Raw genomic sequence first — 20,989 nt, forward strand, 5'->3', positions numbered from 1 at the left:
TGGTCTTGAACTCTTGACCTCAGGTGATCTGCCCGCTTCAGCCTCCCAAGTTGCTGGGATTACAGGTGTGAACCACCGTGTCCTGCAGAAATGGGTTTATTATATGCAACTGCATGCCTACCCTTCAATCACAGCCCTTTTAAGTCTTGACACACTTCCAGGGTTACCTGTACCTCAGTTTGAAGGCCACTGCTTGAGTTTGACAGCAACTCAAGAGGGATGATACAAGATCAAGAGGGATGATGCAAGATCTAGAGAGGTTTTCTTGTTTTTGCTTTAAACCAATAGACTTAAATATGTTAAAGATCTGGGTAGAAGAAGTCAATAGACAGGGAAAATGAAAATCTAGGCATGAGAATACACACACACACACACACACACATACACACACACACACACACACACACACACCACAGCAACTATCTAAAAATATGGTCCTGAGGATCCTATGTGAATGTGGCAGGGTTATATCTCCAGGAATTCACTTGTTGGTTTGTTTTCTTACCCCCTTCCCTTCCATTCTCTCACTAGGGAGGACACTTTATTTCTCCTCCCCAGAGCACTGTGATGGCCATGAGTTACTTTGTGAGCAGAAACAAAAGCTCAAAGAAGAAAACTGCAGAAGCTTTAACTTCCAGGACCTATATAAGACTCTGGCTGGGCAAGAGTGGAGGAAGATATGTAGAAAATTAGGTTTGAAAAGATGAAGAAAGAAGGATGTTTTCAGTCCACGAAAGCAGACTAAAAACAGCTTCTTGCCCCTAACCACCCAGTGCTCCGATATCCCACCCAGTCCTTACCTCTGCCTGCTCTCTGTCTATGATTAACCTACCTTGTAGCATTCTCATGCTCTAGTAAGTCTCCTCCTTTAGACACCCTGTGGTAGGGGTGATGTATCCCCCTCCAAGTTGGGATGGAAAGACCCAGCTGGAAATTTCCCTATGTACTGGGCCAAAGTGGACATAGAACCTTGATGCTTGTGTAGGCCATACCATTTTTTTACGATAATTGACACTGCTAGTCTTCTTTTTTTTTTTTTTTTTTTTTTTTTTTTTTTTTTTTTTTTTTTTGTGAGACAGTCTCACTATGTTGCCCAGGGTGGAGTGCAGTGGTGCCGTCTTGGCTCACCGCAACCTCTGCCTCCTGGGTTCAAGTGATTCTCCTGCCTCAGCCTTCTGAGTAGCTGGGATTACAGGCATGTACCACCATACTCAGCTAATTTCTGTATTTGTAGTAGAGGCAGGGTTTCACCATGTTGGTCAGGCTGGTCTCGAACTCCTGACCTTGTGATCCGCCCACCTCGGCCTCCCAAAGTGCTGGGATTACAGGCGTGAGCCATTGCACCCGGCTGACACTGCTAGTCTTCATGCACAGAAACAAATTATTTACCTCTTGAGTGCCTATCTATAGGGTTTTTTTTTTTTAATTATACTTTTAAGTTCTGGGGTACATGTGCGTAACTTGAAGATTTGTTACATAGGTATACACATGCCATGGTGGTTTGCTGCACCCATCAACCCGTCATCTACATTAGATATTTCCCCTAATGCTACCCCTCCCCTAACCCTCGACCCCCAACAGGCCATGGTGTGTGATGTTTCTCTCCCTGTGTCCATGTGTTCTCACTGTTCAACTCCCACTTATGAGCGAGAATATGCGGTGTTTTTGGTTTTCTGTTCTTGTGTTAGTTTGCTGAGCAGTGACTATCTATAGGTTTTGAGTTGTTTTTAGAAATAGTAATTGGGTAGACTGATGATTGGGCTCAGGAGGTAAAATTTAAAACATGGACCTTATGAGAATTATATGTATGACTTTGGCCTCATTTATACACACACCCCACAAAATGGAAACAACACAAAACAAGAAACCCACTTACTTCTGGGCAGCTTATAGGGGCATTGATTTAGGACATGAGTTTTAAATATATTTTATATAAATACCTTTTTTGATACATATTACCTTTATAGTAAGACTGACGGGTTATACAGAGACCTGCAAAAGCAACAGGAAAACAAACAAATGTATAAATGTAAAAGAATATGAGTTACATATTTTCAAACACTGTGCCATTACAAATAAGGTCTGTAAGGAGCTGTATACTTGCTACCTCAAATATATTCCAGAGAAATGATCCTGCCTTTGAGGAACACAGAGGCTGATCATGAGAGACCATTGGCTCTCCCTTCGAGGCATCATTGCCTTTTTGTCATATTGTGCTTCTTGGTGGCGGTTCGAAGAACAAATGCTGGCCAGGCACGGTGGCTCATACCTGTGATCCTAGCACTTTGGGCAGCCGAGGTGGGAGGATCACTTGAGCCTGAGAGTTCAAGAACAGCCTGAGCAAAACAGTGAAACTCTATCTCTACAAAAGATATTTTTTAAAAAAAATCAGCTGGGTGTGGTGCCATGCACCTGTAGTCCCAGCTACTTGGGAGGCTGAAATGGTAGGATTGCTTGAGCCCCAGGAGGTTAAGACTGCAGTGAGCCAAGGTAGGTCACACCACTGCACTCTAGCCTGGGCAACAAAGCAGACGCTGTCTCTAAAAAGAAAAAAGGGCTTGGCGTGGTGGCTCATGTCTATGATCTCAGCACTTTGAGAAGCCAAGGTGGGAGGATTCCTTGAGCCCAGAAGTTTGAGGTCAGCCTGGGCAACAGAGTGAGACCCTGTCTCTACAAAAAATTAAAAATTAGCCATGCATGGTGGTGCATTCCTGGAGTCCCAGCTGCTTGGGAGGCTGAAGTAGGAAGATACTTGAGCCCAGGAGGTTGACACTGCATGATCACACTACTGCACTCCAGCTGAGCAGCAGAGTAAGACCCTGTCTCAAAGGAAACAAAATTAATAAAAAGAAAAAAGAAAAAAAAAACAAATGCCATAAATTTGGAAAGAGTGTTGAAATATCTAAGTTGCTGAAGGTCTAAAAGTAGATTCTCAAACTTTCAGGACTCTTAAAATGCTCCTGATCTGTTTAACTAAATTTTAGGTAGTTTAATACTTAGGCCCTTTCTATGGAATTTGGTACCAACATATAACTAGGCTATATGAAGTTCTAATTGAAGGTCTATATGAAATTGAAGGTCTAATCAATACAGACCACCAAATCCATATGTTTTGAATCATTTTTATATTTAGTGGCAGTACAAAAGGGTTGTAAAGTTTGAACTTTATATAAATACTTGAATATAAATATTGTGAACATATATACAGGTGTAAAAATATAAAAACATTTTCCTAAAGAGGAAAAATGGTCAACTGTGCATTAAGCCATTTTAATATGTGTTTACATTGAAAAAGAGACATTTTGATATCAGTTTGTATCTTCTACGAAGCCTGTTCTAGAGTCTTTTGGATGATGTACTGGTTTTTGAATGATGTAATAGTTTTTCTTGTACAGCCTTAGGAAAATTTTTCATTAACTCTAGAAAGAAACAGACTGTTCCATACTTGGATCTATGTTAAAAAAATGAAGAGCTCTGGCATAAATGAAGGTAAATATAATTTCCTCATTTTTAACCGCCCTGAAAGATAACTGATTTCCTTTTTTTTATTTTTCAGACGGAGTCTCACTCAGTCATCCAGGCTGGAGTGCAGTGGCACAATCTCGGCTCACTACAACCTCTGCCTCCCAGGTTCCAAGTGATTCTCCTGCCTCAGCCTCCCGAGTGGTTGGGATTACAGGCATGGCCTACCATGCTCTGCTTTTTTTTTTTGAGACAGAGTTTTGCTCTTGTTGCCCAAGGAGTGCAGTGGCGTGATCTCGGCTCACTGCAACCTCCGCCTCTCAGGTTCAAGCGATTCTCCTGCCTCAGGCTCCCGAGTAGCTGGAATTACAGGCACGTACCACCACGCCCGGCTAATTTTGTATTTTTAGTAGAGATGGGGTTTCTCCATGTTGGTCAGGCTGTTCTTGAACTCCTGAACTCAGGGGATCGGCCTGCCTCAGCCTCCCAACGTGCTGGGATTACAGGTGTGAGCTACTGCGCCTGGCCTATTTTTTTTTTGTCTTTAGTAGAGGCGGGGTTTCACCATGTTGGCCAGGCTGGTCTCGAACTCCTGACCTCGTGATCCTCCCGCCTTGGCCTCCCAAAGTGCTGGGATCACAGGCATGAGCCACGGTGCCCAGCCTAAAGATAACTGATTTTCTTAAACAAAAGTCAATCGTATAAATGCATTTGTTTTTATAGCATATATGAAAGTGTTCATGGAAAGGGGTACCAATCCAGACCCCATTCTTTCTTGCATGGACCTCATGCAAGAAAGAATTCAGGGCCGGGCGTGGTGGCTCATGCCTGTAATCCCAGCACGTTGGGAGGCTGAAGCGGGCGGATCACAAGGTCAGGAGATGGAGACCATCCTGGCTAACAGGGTGAAACCCCGTCTCTACTAAAAATACAGAAAATTAGCCGGGCGTGGTGGCACGAGCGTGTAGTCCCAGCTACCTGGGAGGCTGAGGCAGGAGAATGGCGTGAACCTGGCAGGCGGAGCTTGCAGTGAGCAGAAAGAATTCAAGGTGAGCCCATAGAGTAAAGTGAAAGCAAGTTTATTAAGAAAGTAAAGAAGCAAAAGAATGGCTATTCCATAGGCAGAGCAGCAGCATAGGCTGCTCAACTAATTACACTTACAGTTGTTTCTTTATTATATGCTAAACAAGGAGTGAGTTATTCATGAGTTTTCCAGGAAAGAGGTGGGCAATCCCCGGAGCTGAGGGTTTCTCCCCTTTATACATCACACGGGGTAACTTCCTGACGTTGCCATGGCATTTGTAAACTGTCATGGTGCTGCTGGGAGTGTCTCTTAGCATGCTAATGCCTTATAATTAGAGTATAATGAACAGTCAGAATGACCAGAGGTCACTTTCGGCACCATCTTGGTTTTAGTGGGATTTGGCCAGCTTCTTTATCACATGCTGTTTTATCAGCAAGGTCTTTGTGACCTATATCTTGTGCTGACCTCCTATCTTATCCTGTGACGAAGAATGACCAACCTCTTGGGAATGCAGCCTAGTAGGTTTCAGCCTTATTTTACCCAGCCCCTGTTCACTATGGAGTCACTGTGATTCCAATGCCTCTGACAGAAGTAAAATATATGATAACATAACACAGAGGCTGAAAGGCCTATACTGTTACAAGGTTCTTATGCAACACATGAAGTGGTATAATATTATTTGAAGATAGACTGTGATGGATTAAAGATGTATATTTTAAACCCTAGGTTAAGCACTAAAAATGTATGTGAATGAAGTACAAATAGTGAGCCAATAATAAAGATGAAATGGACTCATTAAAAATACCCAAATAATCCAAAACAATATAGAAATAGAGGAAAGAGGAATCACAGAACCAAAAAGAAAAAAAAAAACTACAAAAAATTAAGGCTGAGCACAGTGGCTCATGCCTGTAATCCCAACAATTTGAGAGGCTGAGGTGGGAGGATCACTGAGGCCAGGGTTTAAGACCAACTTCAGCAACATAGGAAAATCCTATCTCTACCAAAAACAAAAACAAGTAAAAGAATCAAAGAACAGATGGAATAAATGGAAAATGACTACGAGATGGAAGATTTTAATTCAACCATATCAATAATTACAAAATAGTCTAAATGTACCAATTAAAAGACAGAAATTATCATTTGGATAAAACTCAAGATTGAATTTTTTAAAAAAGCTCAAGAATATACTGTCTACAAGAAACCCATTTCAAATGTTAAGATATAACTAGGTTAAAAAAAACTAGCCTAATCCCCTGTTTATTAGCATCAACAAAACGTCTAATATTAGGCATTACTGCCATCTCTTCTCCACCCACAATTAGACTGCACAAAAATATAAGAGCCTCCAAAGTAAACAGGAGACCTAGTCCTTGATCTCCATAGTAGCCAGAGTTTCACTTGCTCCTTCCATTACTATATGATGCCATTTTCACTTCCTCCTCATTTGTCTTTGAGCTTTGTTGCATTGGGTAGGAAGAGAAACGTTCTTTTTTTTTTTTTTGAGATGGAGTTTCCCTCTTGTTGCCCAGGCTGGAGTGCAATGGCACAATCTCGGCTCACTGCAGCCTCCGCCTCCAGGGTTCAAAGCAATTCTCCTGCCTCAGCCTCCCGAGTAGCTGGGATTACAGTCGCCCGCCACCATGCCCGGCTAAGTTTGTATTTTTAGTAGAGATGGGGTTTCTACATGTTGGTCAGGCTGGTCTTGAACTCCCAACCTCAGGTGATCCACCCACCTCGGCCTCCCAAAATGTTGGGAATACAGGCGTGAGCCACTGTGCCTGGCCTGAGAAACGTTCTTTACAATGGTCTCTTCTACTGACCACAGGCTCAGCTACAGAGAACCCTACCTTTATTACCAGGGCTACAGCGCTTGGTGACATAGATAACACCCATCTGAGGTCCTACCTTTTCACAGCTCCACTATTTGTAGAATATAATAGTTCTCCATCCTTCCCAGTCTCAAAACTCTTAGATAATTCAGCTCTATCCTCCTCTTAGCCTCAATGGAAAAACAAAAGTGTCTTAACTTTTCAGTGGTGATCAAGAAGCCCCAGCCTTCAGCTTAAAAAGCTCTGGCTTTTCCCTTTAAAGGGGACTGCTCTGTGGTGGTAAGGAAGTGCCTGTGCATCAGTTAGACTTGCATTCACAGGCAAATAACAGAAAAACCACCTGTAGTCCCTTGACCACATAGAGGTTTAATTTTCTTCACTGAAGTCTGTCTGTATCAGATAGCTGCTGACCTTGGTTCTACAATTTGGTGATGTCAGAGTCCATGTATCTGTGCTTGTCCTGACTTTTCTCTCATGGGTACAAGATGACACTGTAGATTCAGCCATCAATTCTGCATTCAAGAGAAAAGGAAGTGGGTGAAGGAGAACACAGACCTTATGTGTTCTTTCTTCAGTGAAGCAGAAGTTTTTCCGAACCTGATCTTCCTTGATCATGTTAAATGAAAAACCTCAGTTGCATTAAGTTTAAAAGAGCTTAATTGGACAATGAACGATTTGCATATTGGGCAGCCTCCTGAGACAGAGTAAGCTCAGATACTGCAGTGCAGCCATGTGGTGGAAGAAGACTTTTGGATAGAAAAAGGCAAGTGATATACAAAAAATGGAAGTGAGGTACAAAAATAGCTGGATTGGTTACAGTTTGGCATTTGCCTTATTAGAACACAGTTTGAATGCTCAGCAGTGTATGAGTGGTTGAAGAATGGCTGCTGGGATTGTCTGAGACTCAGCTCTTATTACAGACACATACTCCTAAATTAGGTTTTCAATCTTATCTACCTACTAAGTTAGGTTACTGTCCATTCACAAGGGCTCAAATATGGAAGCACAGAGTCATTCTCAGGCCATATTTAGTTCGCTTTAACAATCATCAGGCCTCATGATGTCCCATGGGCCAGAACTGGGTCCCAGGGCCATCTCTAGATGCAAGGAAAAACAGAAAAGCAAGCATTCTGCTTTTCAGGCTGTATAGTGGGAGGCATAAATGGATAAGACGTTTGGGAATGGCTTTGAGTAGCTGTTCAACATTATGTTTCATAATCCCTTGTTCCTTCCTGATGAGTAGAAAACAAGGCAGAGTTAATTTCTCAAACACAATATGCTGGTACTTGGGTCAGAGCAGCGCATTACATACATATGACGTCCAGGCACTGCAAATAAGAACCACTGTACTCCAGCAGGTCACAAAAAAGAGAACAGAATGAGTTGTGCATCAGAAATGGGGAAAGTAGTCAGAGGACAAGAAGTATTAGAAGGAATGGGAGTGAAAAGGGGAAGAATCACAGAGACTTTGACCTAAAGAAGCATAAACAAAGTAACAGCCTGAGGGCTTGGGACCCCAAGGCCCAATTCAGGAGCACAAAGGGAAGAAGCTTCAGAGGCTGTGCTGTAGCCCTGGGCACCATATTTGTCAGCACCACCAAGAGCATCCTCTGCAGGCTGCTCATACCTAGCTGGGCAGGATTTGAGGAATTATGAGGGCCAAGTTGGTGAATACTGCTTTCTGTGTTTTTGGTGTTACCTTATGCCTGGACTGGAGTGGAAACACACAAGTTACACAATTAAATCTGATATATCAATAAAGTTGCATTTGACATATATGTAGTTTCTTTATGATTTTGAAGAAAAACATACTTTACATAAATAAGAACTATCTAGTCATTGAAAGGTCACTGGAAATAAAAACACAGAGGACAGGGAAATTAAAATAAACTCTCCACTAAATCACTAAATTTCATATTACAATTCCATAAATTCCAATTCTTTTTTTTTTTTTTTTTTTTTTTTTTTGGAGACAGAGTCTCCCTCTGTTGCCCAGACTGGAGTGCAGTGATACGATGATCTTGGCTCACTGCCACCTCCACCTCCTGAGTTCAAGTGATTCTCCTGCCTCAGCCTCCTGAGTAGCTGGGACTACAGGCGGTGCCACCACGCCTGGCTAATTTTTGTATTTTTAGTAGAGATGGGGTTTCACCATGTTGGCCGGGCTGATCTCGAACTCCTGACCTCAGGTGATCCACCCGCCTGGGCCTCCTGAAGTGCTGGGATTACAGGTGTGAGCCACTGTGCTTGGCCCAATTCTTTTTATGCTATCAATTAATTAAATGTGCTTCCATCACATAGGCTCAAATCATTAGGAATTATACTTGTGTGTGAGTACACATGAATACATTCTCACATCCACACAACAAAATATTTTTCTTTCCCCGTTTACTCTTACCAAATTATTTATGCATTCAATAAATGTTTATAGAGCACCTACCGTTTCCTCTTATACCTTTCCTACTTCCTATACTGTAGACCTTATGGGAGTCATGATCAGAATTATAGGTGTTGGTTAGGGTTGAGGAGGTATGAGAGAACACATATCCACTCTGGATAAATATGCAGACACTTCTCTGTCTCTCTTTTTTTTCCCTCCAATCTCAGCTTCTGGAAGCAGAGATCAGTAATAAATTAGGAAGATCAATTACATGTCTAGCTCTATCACTATCATGCTGGGTATATCACAAGACTTCTCTATCTCATTGCCTTTTAACTAAGACAAAACTGGTATTAGTCTTTTCTGTTTCCTTCTTTTTTCTTTTTCTTTTTTTTTTTTTTGAGATGGAGTCTTGCTCTGTTGCCCAGGCTGGAGTGCAGTGGTGCAATCTCGGCTCACTGCAAGCTCCGCCTCCTGGGTTCACACCATTCTTAGCCTCCCGAGTAGCTGGGACTACAGGCGCCCACCACCACGCCTGGCTAATTTTTTGTATTTTTAGTAGAGATGGGGTATCACTGTGTTAGCCAGGATGGTCTCGATCTCCTGACCTCGTGATGCACCCGCCTCGGCCTCCCAAAGTGCTGGGATTACAGGTGTGAGCCACCGCACCTGGCTCCTTTTCTTTTCATCTTTCTTGTCCAACTACCTAACAGATCTATTCCGCAGATAAATGAGATTTTGCTGGTGAAATTTCTCTGGGAAAAAGCAAAATCAAACTATGCACAAAAAAACATTTTTCTTCAATAAAACTTTCTTTTTTTATTAAAAAATTTTTTTTTGTGGGCGCCGGGTGCAGTGGCTCACTCCTGTAATTCCGGCACTTTGGGAGGCTGAGGCAAATGAATCATTTGAGCCCAGGTGTTCAAGACCAGCCTGGGCAACATAGACCATCTCTATAAAAAATAATAATAATAAATAAATGAATAAAAATAATTAATTTTGTTTTTGTAGTGTCTCCCTATGTTGCCCAGGCTGGTCTCAAACTCCTAGGTTCAAGCAATCCTCCAACATCATCCTCCCAAAGTGCTGGAATTACAGGTGTGAGCTTCTGCACCTGGCCTCGATAAAGCTTTTATGCCTACCTCTAATAGGTCCACTCAGAATGAGGGGTGTGCAACTGTCTTGAGAGTGTTACAGAACTCTGCTATCTACATTTGTGTAGCTGGAGTTTTCATTTCCAAAAAGTTTACCAGAAGGCATAACTTTCTTCACTCCCTTTAATGATACCAATCTAGGTTTGTTCCGTGTCTGATATGTTATTGCAGTTTTCCCTTATACCCTCATTACATTCATTTACGCAACTTGCAGTTGATGAGTACCTACTTACAATTGCCAGGCACTCCTCCTTGTTCTAGGCATGGGGGTACAAGAGTGAATGAGACAAAAGTTCCTGTCCTCTTGAATCTTACATCCTAATAAGAGAGACATATAGTAAAAACACACACGCGCGTGCGCACAATGTCAGAGGGCAATAAGAAAATAAAGCATGCCAAGAGGACAGAGAGAAAGAGGTAGAGGGAGTGCTGTTTTAGACTGCGTAATAAGAGCAGGCCTCCCTGAAAAGTTAATATTTGAATGGAGATGTATGTAAACTGAAGAAGAGAGCCATGATGATATTGAGGTGAGCAATATTCTAGGCAGAGGGACACAAATGCCAAGTTCCCAACGTGGGAAAGTACAGAGAAAACTCAAGGAATAGTAAGATGAGTTAGGAAGGCAGGTGAACAGAGAGGCAGAAGACCAGGTCATGCAAAGCCTTATGTGCCATGGTAAGGATTTTACCCTAAGTGTGATGAGAAGCCATTGAAAAGATACAAACAAGGAAATGACATGATCTCATTGATGAAGCTCTCTCTGCTGTATGGAGAATAAAACAAAAGAGTGGAATCCAAAAGATTATTTGAGAATCTACGGGAAAGATCCAAATGGTAGAAAATGGTGCCTTGAACTGAGATAGTAGTGATGAAGGTAGTGGGAGAGAGATGGTAAAATTGTGATATAGGTTGAAAGTAAATCCAGTGGGATTTCCTGGTAAGTTGAACACGGACTAGGAAAGAAAGAAAAGTTATGAACAATTCCAGGATTTTTGGCCTGATCAGCTGAATTAGTAGAGGTTCCATTTGGTATGGTTTGGCTGTGTCCCCACCCAAATCTCATTTTGAATTCCCATGTGCTGTGGGAGGGACCCCCAAGAGGTAATTGAATCATGGGGGCAGGCCTTTCCCATGCTGTTCTCATAATAGTGAGTAAGTCTCATGAGATCTGATGGTTCTATAAGGGGGAGTTTCCCTGTACAAACTCTCTCTTTGCCTGCTGCCGTTCATGTAAGACGCGACTTGCTCCTCCTTGTCTTCCGCCATGATTGTGAGGCCTCCCCAGCCATGTGGAACTGTAAGTCCATTAAACCCCTTTTCCTGTATAAATTACCCAGTCTCGGGTATGTCTTTATCAGCAGCATGAAAACGAACTAATACACGTTTAATAAAATATAGAGCACTGGGAGAGCAGTAGATTTGTGACAAGTGGAGAAGGAAATTCAGAATTCAGTCTGGAACATGTTTAGTTTGAGATGCCTATTGGCTGACTGAGAGGAGATGTTGAGTAGGCAGATAGATAAAGATGTGTCAAATTTAGGCTAGGCTGAAAATATGAATTTAGGACTCTTAAGCATCTAAAACCACAGAATTGCAAGTCAGTTGAAGAAATGTTTGGAAAAGGAGGGTGTGACTCTACTGTGTTAACTACTTTTTTTTTTTTTTTTTTGAGACGGAGTCTCGCTCTGTCACCCAGGCTGGAGTGCAGTGGTGCGATCTCCGCTCACTGCATGCTGCGCCTCCTGGGTTCACGCCATTCTCCTGCCTCAGCCTCCCGAGTAGCTGGGACTACAGGCGCCCGCCACCACGCCTGGCTAATTTTTTGTATTTTTAGTAGAGACGGGGTTTCACCGTGTTAGCCAGGATGGTCTCGATTTCCTGACCTGGTGATCCACCCGCCTTGGCCTCTCAAAGTGCTGGAATTACAGGCGTGAGCCACTGCGCCTGGCCTGTATTAACTACTTTTAAGAAGCTAAGATTGACCAAAATCTGACCAGTGGATTCAGCCCTATGAAGGTCAGCAGTGACATTGAGAAGAATAGATTCAGCCGAGGACTGGGGTCAAAACCCTCAGAATTTTGGTTAGATGTCCATTCTATGAAGATCTGTTTGTATCAGTCTCCCCAGCTTGTATTGTAAATTTTATGGAAGTAAGGATATCTCTTTTAGTCATCATTTTATCTTGATTTTTTTGTCTCAGTGCCTGGCACATAGCAAATGCTCCATAATTATTTGTGGAATATTCCATTCTGTTCAGATAATTTCAAAGGAATTGATTGTGAGGATTTCTCTTGAGGTTGTAGAGTGAGGATTCAGTGGTGATTTTAAGGGGATGGGAAAGTGATTTATAACATCATCAAAGAACCACTCTTCTATTTTATCTTGAGAAATATTCACTTTTAACATTTCAAATTTTAAAATTTTGGTGTAAGTGTTTCAAGGCAATGTCAGCATGTACAAGAAACATCTGAAATGGCTGGGCGCCGTGGCTCATGCCTGTAATCACAGCACATTGGGAGGCCGAGGCCGGTGGATCACCTGAAGTCGGGAGTTTGAGACCAGCCTGGCCAACATGGTGAAACCCCATCTCTACTAATAATAGAAAAATTAGCTGGATGTGGTGGCACACACCTGTAATCCCAGCTACTTGGGAGGCTGAGGCAGGAGAATGGTTGAACCCGGGAGGCAGAGGTTGCAGTGAGCCAAGATTGCGCCATCGCACTCCAGCCTGGGCAACAGAGTGAGACTGTCTCCAAAAAAAAAAAAGAAAAAAGAAGTGAGGGACCGGTCATAGAACAGAAGAGGAGGTCTGAGTGGATAAACTGCTCCTTTCAACCAACCCTCCTATTTTCAGCCCAGTCTTATACCCCTGTCTTCAAAGGTGTTTTCTCAAAAAAAAAAAGAATCTTATATTTGGTAACCTGAGATTTAGAAATACATGCATGTTATAACTATTACTTGGTGTGTAAAGAATTTACTTTGAGAGAAGCCATGAGAAGGAAATAGAATTTCCCCTTAGGTTGTTTTCTTGAGAGAGGAAACCAAAATGTGTCAGTGTTTCAAGAGCTGGTCCTGTACCTTTGAGTATGTTTCCTGTGCATGCTCACTGAATTAGGCAATAGTATTGATTTTAGGAAAGGTAAGAGCTAAGATTACCCATTTGTTCATATGAGGTCAGATTCTCCCTTTGCCTAACTTCCTGGAAGCACATTCAATATCGTGAAAAACATGGCAATTTTTTCACAGATCATTAAGGAACATTTGGTAAATTACTGCTTTAGTGCATAAAATAGCCTGCACTATCCCAAAAGTTTTAATGTAGTTTTCCGGTGGTACGTAATTTGCTCTGAGTATGTGGATTGAAAATCTGGCTCAGTGAACAGAAAAGTAGACTGAGTAGCCACGTGCCCAGTGGAATCATAATTAAAATTAGGCCAACCAGACACAGAGATGATTGGAATATACTCAGGAGGAAATAGGGACATTTGAAGAGGTCACAGGACTTCTGTCATGTTAAATACACTCCTGACAATGACAGAGGATAAAAATTGGCTTCCTGAGGAAAGGGAGAAACATAATTGAGAAACAAAAAAGAATAATGAACATTTCTCAGAATTCTGAGAAACGGGTTTTGGTGGCTTAGAGTTGGCTGCTATTTCTTCTTCTTCTTCTTCTTCTTCTTCTTCTTCTTCTTCTTCTTCTTCTTTTCTTCTTTCTTCTTCTTCTTCCTCTTTCTTTCTTTTTTTTTTTTTTTAACAGTCTTGCTCTGTCTCCCAGGCTGGAGTGCAATGGCACAATCTCAGCTCACTGCAACCTCCACCTCCCAGGTTCAAGCTATTCTCCTGTCTCATCTTCCTGAAGAGCTGGGATTACATGCGCACCACCACACCTGCCTAATTTTTGTATTTTTTGTAGAGACGGGTTTCCCCGTGTTGGCCATGGTCTCGAACTCCTGACCTCACATGATCCACCCATCTTGCCTTCTCAAAGTGCTGGGATTACAGGCGTGAGCCACCGCACCTGGCCTGAGTTGGCTTCTTTACTGCAACCTGTTTTATCAGCAAAACAGGTTTTGTGTCGACCTCCTATCTCATCCTGTGACTTCGAATGCTATTAATATGCAGTGTGTTTACCATGCAAATTATCATACCTAGGGAAAATGTTAGGAAATAGAAGAAGAACTTGGTCTGTGAGTGATTGAAGATTTTAACAAAAATGGAAACTGTGACATACAGCAATAGTACTGAACTGCTCCAAGCCTTCATTATCCCTGAAGCTGTAAACCCTGGAAACTGCACTAAAGACTCTCGTGTGCTCATGCACCTTCCTCCTGCCCTTAGAACAGAAAAGGGAGAGGAGAGTCACACGGTCACAGCCAAAGGTAGAAAAGGGCCAATTGGCTGTTACTCTCATCTTTTTGGCCTCACAGGCCTGGAAGCTGACTTGACCTTTCCCTCTTAAATGTTGGGTCTGAAAAATGGTTATATTTTACATGTTCTAGAAGACAGAATTAGCTCTGACTCTAAGTACTTGTGAATATAAGCTTTAGTTATTCAGGGTAAGGTAAACCTAGAGGATTATTTGTTCCATTTAAAGTCTATGCCTGAAAGTGTACTCATTCTCAATGTTATTGCCACCTCTGACACTGGCGATTCATTAGTTTAGTCTTCAGCATCCCTGAGCACCTACTATATGCTGGTTGGTCTCTGTGCCAAGGGTTTTAAAGGTAAATCTGGGTCAAGTGCAGTGGCTCATGTCTGTGATCTCAGCACTTTGGGAGGCCAAGGCAGGAGGATTGCTTGAGCCCGAAACTTCAAGACCAGCTTAGGCAACATAGTGAGACCCCATCTCTACCAAAAAAAAAGAAAAAAAAAAAAGCCAGGAATGTTGTTTTGTGCCTGTAGTACTATTATAGGAAATGGGTCCAGATCCAGACCCCAAGAGAAGGTTCTTGAATCTTGCGCAAGAAAAAATTCAGGGCAAGTCCACAGTGCAAAGCAAAATCAAGTTTATTAAGAAAGTAAAGGAATAAAAGAATGGCTACTCTATAGATGGCAATATTCCCGAGAACTGCTGGTTGCCTGTTTTTATGGCTATTTCTTGATTATATGCTAAACAATGGGTGGATTATTCATGCCTCCCCTTTTTAGACCATATGGGGTAACATCCTGACATTGCCATGGCATTTGTAAACTGTCATGGTGCTGGTGGGAGTGTAGCAGTGAGGACAACCAGAGGTCACTCTCATCACCATCTTGGTTTTGGTGGGTTAGAGTTGGCTTCTTTTTTTGTTTGTTTGTTTGAGACAAAGTCTCACTCTTTCACCCAGGCTGGAGTGCAATGGCACAATCTTGGCTCACTGCAACCTCTGCCTCCCGGATTCAAGTAATTCTCCTGTCTCACCCTCCCAATGGCTGGGATTACAGGTGTGGGCCACCACGCCTGGCAATTTTTGTATTTTTAGTAGAAATGGGGTTTCACCACATCTGCCAGGCTGGTCTCAAACTCCTGACCTCAGGTGATCCACCTGCCTCAGCCTCTTAAAGTGCTGGGATTATAGGCATGAGCCACTGTGCCCTGCCTAAGAGTTGGCTTCTTTACTGCAACCTGTTTTATCAGAAAGATCTTTACGACCTGTATCTTGTGCCGACCTCTTGTCTCATTCTATGACTTAGAATGCCTTAACTGTCTGGGAATGCAGCCCAGTAGGTCTCAGCCTCATTTTACCTAGCTCCTATTCTAGATGGAGTTGCTATGGTTCAAATGCCTCTGACAGTACCAGCTGCCAAGCAGGCTGAGGCAGGAGAATCCCTTGTGCCCAGAGGTTTGAGGCTTCAGTGAGCAATGATCATGCTACAACACTCCAGCCTGGGTGACAGAGCAAGGCCTTGTCTCAAAAGTAAATAGGTAAATAAGTAAGAAGTCTGCTAAGCAGGGACAAACATGCAAACCTATAATGCCAGTAAAGTATTATAGGTACTCTGACAGAAGTAAGGGGGAAGTGGTCAGTTCTGTTGGGCCTACACTGGTGAGGCTTCAGAGGGGACTGTTAGGGTGAATCTCAATTGGCAGTCAGTAAGCAGCCATGGAGGGAGGGGGTGGAGGAAGAGCTCATGGTGCAAGTGCACAGAGGTGGGAAACACCTGGTGAATTGAGGGACTACGAAAGAGAAAGAGTTGGAGAGTTCATTCCAAGGCCTAGGAGGCAGAGATGAAGGAGGCTGAGGAGAGAACAGGATAAAAAAACAGCAGATGTTATAGACTTCCTCTGCAGAGTTATCAGTGAACAAGAAGACATATCTTCTCTGAAATGTGAACAGGCCTTGTGCTTAAAATGGGGCGATAGTGACAAGTCAAAATTAGTCAGGCTGCTTCCTGGGTTTCATAAGCCAAAATGCATTTGTGCTGTCTTTGAAATGACAAAAATGATTCTTTGCTCTCAACTTGGTGTTAAGCTAGTAGAGTTCTTTACTTCTTGGAGTGACCCGAACTTTCATTTCCAAGGAATCTGAGTCCTCAGCAGTCCTGCCTATGTCTTGTTACTAGCATCCTGGCTGGGGAGACTGAGGAAATGTATCTGGGGTCACCTCTCTTCTCCTATTATGCTGAAATAACTCTTTTTCTTTTATACTCAGAATTAATCACCCAGTCTATACCCAGACGTTCTTTTCTGTTTGCCAAAAAGTGGCAAAGTAAGAGTTTCACTTTCCTATTCAGTGAGCTCTTTAATATGTCCCTTGACTGAAACATTTTTTTTTGTCCCTTTGGATTCTAAATCCTAAGGTCATTTCTCCTTCCAGGAAGGTGGATCATGAGATGTACTGCTTAGAGTTCTGCCCCTGGGAAGATTTTCCTTCTCAATTGTCTTTCAAGGCCACCCCTAAGTGGGTGAAAGTTGCAACAATAGTCCTAATTGTGCTAGTGTCCTTAGACCAGGGAAGAGTCATCTGGAAACTAGTCTTGAACATTTTCTTCTTTAATCAGCAAGCCACAGGGAGTTTCCACAAGGCCGTATGTGTGGGCTGGGGTAGAATGGGTCTCCTCCAGCTCCAGGAGACAGTGCGCTCTGTCACGCCACAATCACTCACAGTGGGGAATTCCTCCCTCAAAGGTGGGGAATCTGATGCCTGAACAGCCAAGTGTCAGGCCTCAAGTCCTCCTTCACTTAAAAATTATATTTAAAAATTCATCTGAAAGTTTGTATTACTTTTTTGTTTCTTTGTTTTGAGACAGGGTCTGGCTCTGTCATGCAGGCTGGAGTTCAGAGGCACAATCTTGGCTCACTGCAACCTCCGCCTCCTGGGTTCAAGCAATTCTCCTGTCTCAGCCTCCCGAGTAGCTGGGATTATAGGCACCCACCACCTCGCCTGGCTAATTTTTTGTATTTTTAGTAGAGACAGGGTTTCACCATGTTTGTCAGGCTGGTCTCGAACTCCTGGCCTCAAGTGACCTGCCCTCCTCAGCCTTCCAAAGTGCTAGGATTACAGGCATGAGCCACCACACCTGGCCTAACTTTGTAGTACTTTATAATTTCTTACAAATTTAAACTTTATTCCATCTGGAAGTTCAAGGTAGGGACCAACTTTATTCATTTTCCAAATGACTAGCCTGTTGTCTGAATAATGTATTTCTTTTCCCCACTTTATTATATAATCCAATCTCATTTGTATTTGGATCTGCTTCTGTTCTCACTATTTGGTTTTATTGATCATCTGTCCATTCCTGCAGCAGTATATCAGCAATAAATACTGCAGTTTAAATAACTGGCAAAGCTCTCCCTAATATTCTTCTGTGTTAGAATTTTCTTGGCTATTCGGGCATATTTTTATTTTCCAGACAAATTTTAATATTTTTTGCCAAGTTCCAAAAGAATTCCATTAGAATTTTGGAATTGTTATTGAGCTGTAAAAAATTTATAGATCAGTTTCAGAGAAAACTGACATATTTACAATGTGTGTCTTCCAAGCCAAGAATATGACATATCTTTTTATTTGTATGTGTTCTTTCTGGATGGACATTAATTCTGAGTGATATGAACTAGTTTCTTCTCCAGAGACATTTTCGTTACCACTCCTTCTATGGGAAGGAGGTTCTACAAAATGTAATCATTTAATTTTGGGCCACCAACATGTCTTGACGGTCAGTATAAACATATGAGTGTATTGCTGAAAACTGTGGTGTGATGATTAGCTCTCCAAGATCCCTATACAGGGATTGTCAGTTGAAAAAACTATGTGGAAACCTTAAAACATCCAGAAACCACCAATATGTGTAATTTGCCTTTAAAGGATGTCATTTACTAAAAAACTGTCATTATTCCTAAGCAGGAATGGGGGCTGTAATGTTATGTTGGCCACATATTTGTGGCACATCTGAGAACTGTTTGTATAAATGCACCGGCTAGAAGCCCCATTCGCTGGTCCAAAACCCATTCTAATATTGACAACACAATAAAGAAGAATGGCACATGCCAAGTTATTTAACAAAACTTGCCAAGGAGGTCACTGTGCTGGCTTTCCTTTTCTGTTGTGTACCCAGTGCCTAATACAAATCCTTGCATAGAGTTTGTGCTTAACTATTGAAGGAATGAATGGAGTCATCAACAAGGATTAATATGCATGCTTTTTTTTTTTTGAGATGTGAGTCTTGCTGTGTTGCCCAGGCTAGTCTCAAACTCCTGGGCTCAAGCAATCCTCCTGCCTCAGCCTCCCAAGTAGCTGGGACTACAGGTGCGTGCTACTGCACCTGGCTATATGCATGCTTTCTAGGGTAAAAAATTGAAGAGTGTAATATGCTGCCATCCTAACTTATTACCGTCACCCTCTGGCATCATGGCAGTACTAAAAACTTCTAGATTGGCAGCTGGGACTGTTAAGCTCTCCTACCCTTGATTCACCAAATAACCATCTCCACGGTCAGCCTTTGTAGCTTGGTCAGTTCCTCCTAGCCCACCTTCCATTCCAGTAGTGGATGATCCCAAAGAGTAGGACTCCATTTTTCTTCCCACCAGCCATCTATTGCCAAAGATCCTTTGTGCCTTTACCCAGCCAAGTCACAAAACATTGAATAACCACACTGACATTTTGTTGTTGGCACTGGAATCAGAGACTACCATGTTATAATCTGAGATTTGGAATGATCACTCTAATGACAGATTTTGTCTGATCTCCTTCTCAGGGTGGGTGGGCTGGTGGGCTACAGTGAGTCTATCACGGCCAGATTGGGGCAGTGAAAATACTTGTTACCCACAGTTGCAGATATGAAGAATTTATGAACGAGAATGTTAGATCAGAGAGAATGCACAGAGTAAAAAAGAAGCATGTCCACCCAGGTAATCACAGAAAGAAGAGTCTGTAACCAGTATCAGGAGCTGGAATAGAAAGCCAAGGGATTGAAGACCAGAGAATATTGAATAGAGCCAAAATAGCTGCAGCCAAAAGCTGAGCTTTTATATATTATCATAGATCCATGACATGGGCAGCCTGAATTTATTTAAATGTCCTAGGATGTCCAGACATAATGGAGAATGAGGTAGGTATAAGTGTTAGGAGGCTATTGCACCTAAGTGAGAATTATTAAAAGAGTAGGGGGCTGGGCACAGTGACTGTAATTTCAAAATTTTGGGAGGCCAAGCAGAAGGATTGCTTAAGCCCAGGAGTTCAAGGCCAGCCTGGGCAACAAAGTGAGACCATGTCTCTACAAAAAAATACAAAAATTATGGCCAGGTGTGGCGGCATGTCCCTGTAATCCTAGCACTTTGGGAGGCCAAGGCGGGCAGATTGCCTGAGGTCAGGAGTTCGAGACCAGCCTGGGCAACATGGTGAAATCCCGTCTCTACTAAAATACAAAAAAAATTAGCAGGTGTGGCGGTGTGCGTCTGTAGTCCCAGCTACTCTGGAGGCTGAGCAGGAGAATAGCTTGGACTGGGGAGGTGGAGGTTGCAATGAGCCGAGATTGCACCATTGCACTCCAGCCTGGGTGAGAGAATGGTACTCTGTCTCCAAAACAAAACAAAACAAAAAACAAAAAACCCCACAAAAATTAGCCAAGCATGGTGGCATGTGCCTGTAGTTCCAGCCACATGGGAGGCTGAGGTGGGAGGTTCACCTGAGCTCAGGAGTTTGAGGCTGCAGTGAGCCAAATTCACACCATCACACTCCCGCCTGGACAGCATCACACTCCAGGCTTGTCTCTAAAATAAAAACATAAATAAATAAATAAAGAGTAAAAAGCGTAGCAGTTGCCGTGGGACCAGAGAGACCAGAAACATTCCAAAGCAATTTCAGAAATATAATTAATAGGAATGATGCCTGCATAGCCAAAAGTCATGAATTCTAGTTAGTTGAGGCAAAGAAGGTACAGATAAAAAAAATTCAAATGTTAAGATCCAGTCTTTAAATATTGTGAAAATTTGGGATAGTACAATAATTACTTTCATGGATTATTTTAAGCATTGTTTAAAATGCATTGTAGTTATTGTCCATGACAACTTTGTAAGATATCCTTTAGAATTACCTCCATTTTAACCAGGTGTGGTGGCTCACCCCTGTAATCCCAGCACTTTGGGAGGCCGAGGCATGAAGATTGCTTGAGCTCAGGAGTTCGAGATTGGCCTGGGAAACTTTGCAAGACCTGTCTCTACTGAAAACAAAAAAACAAAAAAAAACAGCCAGGCATGCTAGCACATGCCTGTAGTCCCAGCTACTTGGGAGGCTGAGGTGGGAGGATCGCTTGAGCCTGGGAGATCGAGGCCACATTGAACTGTTATCACCACCACTGCACTCCAACCTGGGTGACAGAGTGGGATCCTGTCTCAAACAAACAAACAAAAAATAAGAGTTACCTCCATTTTAACAACCCTGAGAGTGATTTACTCAGGGTCACATAGCAGCTTGGAGGCATGGCTGTGTAAAAGAACTTGGGGCTTTTAATCTCTGTATTAGTTAGGATTCTCGAGAGAAACAAAACTAATAAGATAGATAAACAGATGATAGATGATAGATAGATAGATAGATAGATAGATAGATAGATAGATAGATAGATAGATAGGAGATGTATTATGGGAATAGGCTTACAGAATTATGGAGGCTGAGAAGCCTCACAATATGTCATCTGCAAGCTAGAGAACCAGGGAAGCT

This window comes from Pan paniscus, chromosome 9, assembly GCF_029289425.2.
Source record: "Pan paniscus chromosome 9, NHGRI_mPanPan1-v2.0_pri, whole genome shotgun sequence".
Lineage (NCBI taxonomy): Eukaryota > Metazoa > Chordata > Mammalia > Primates > Hominidae > Pan > Pan paniscus.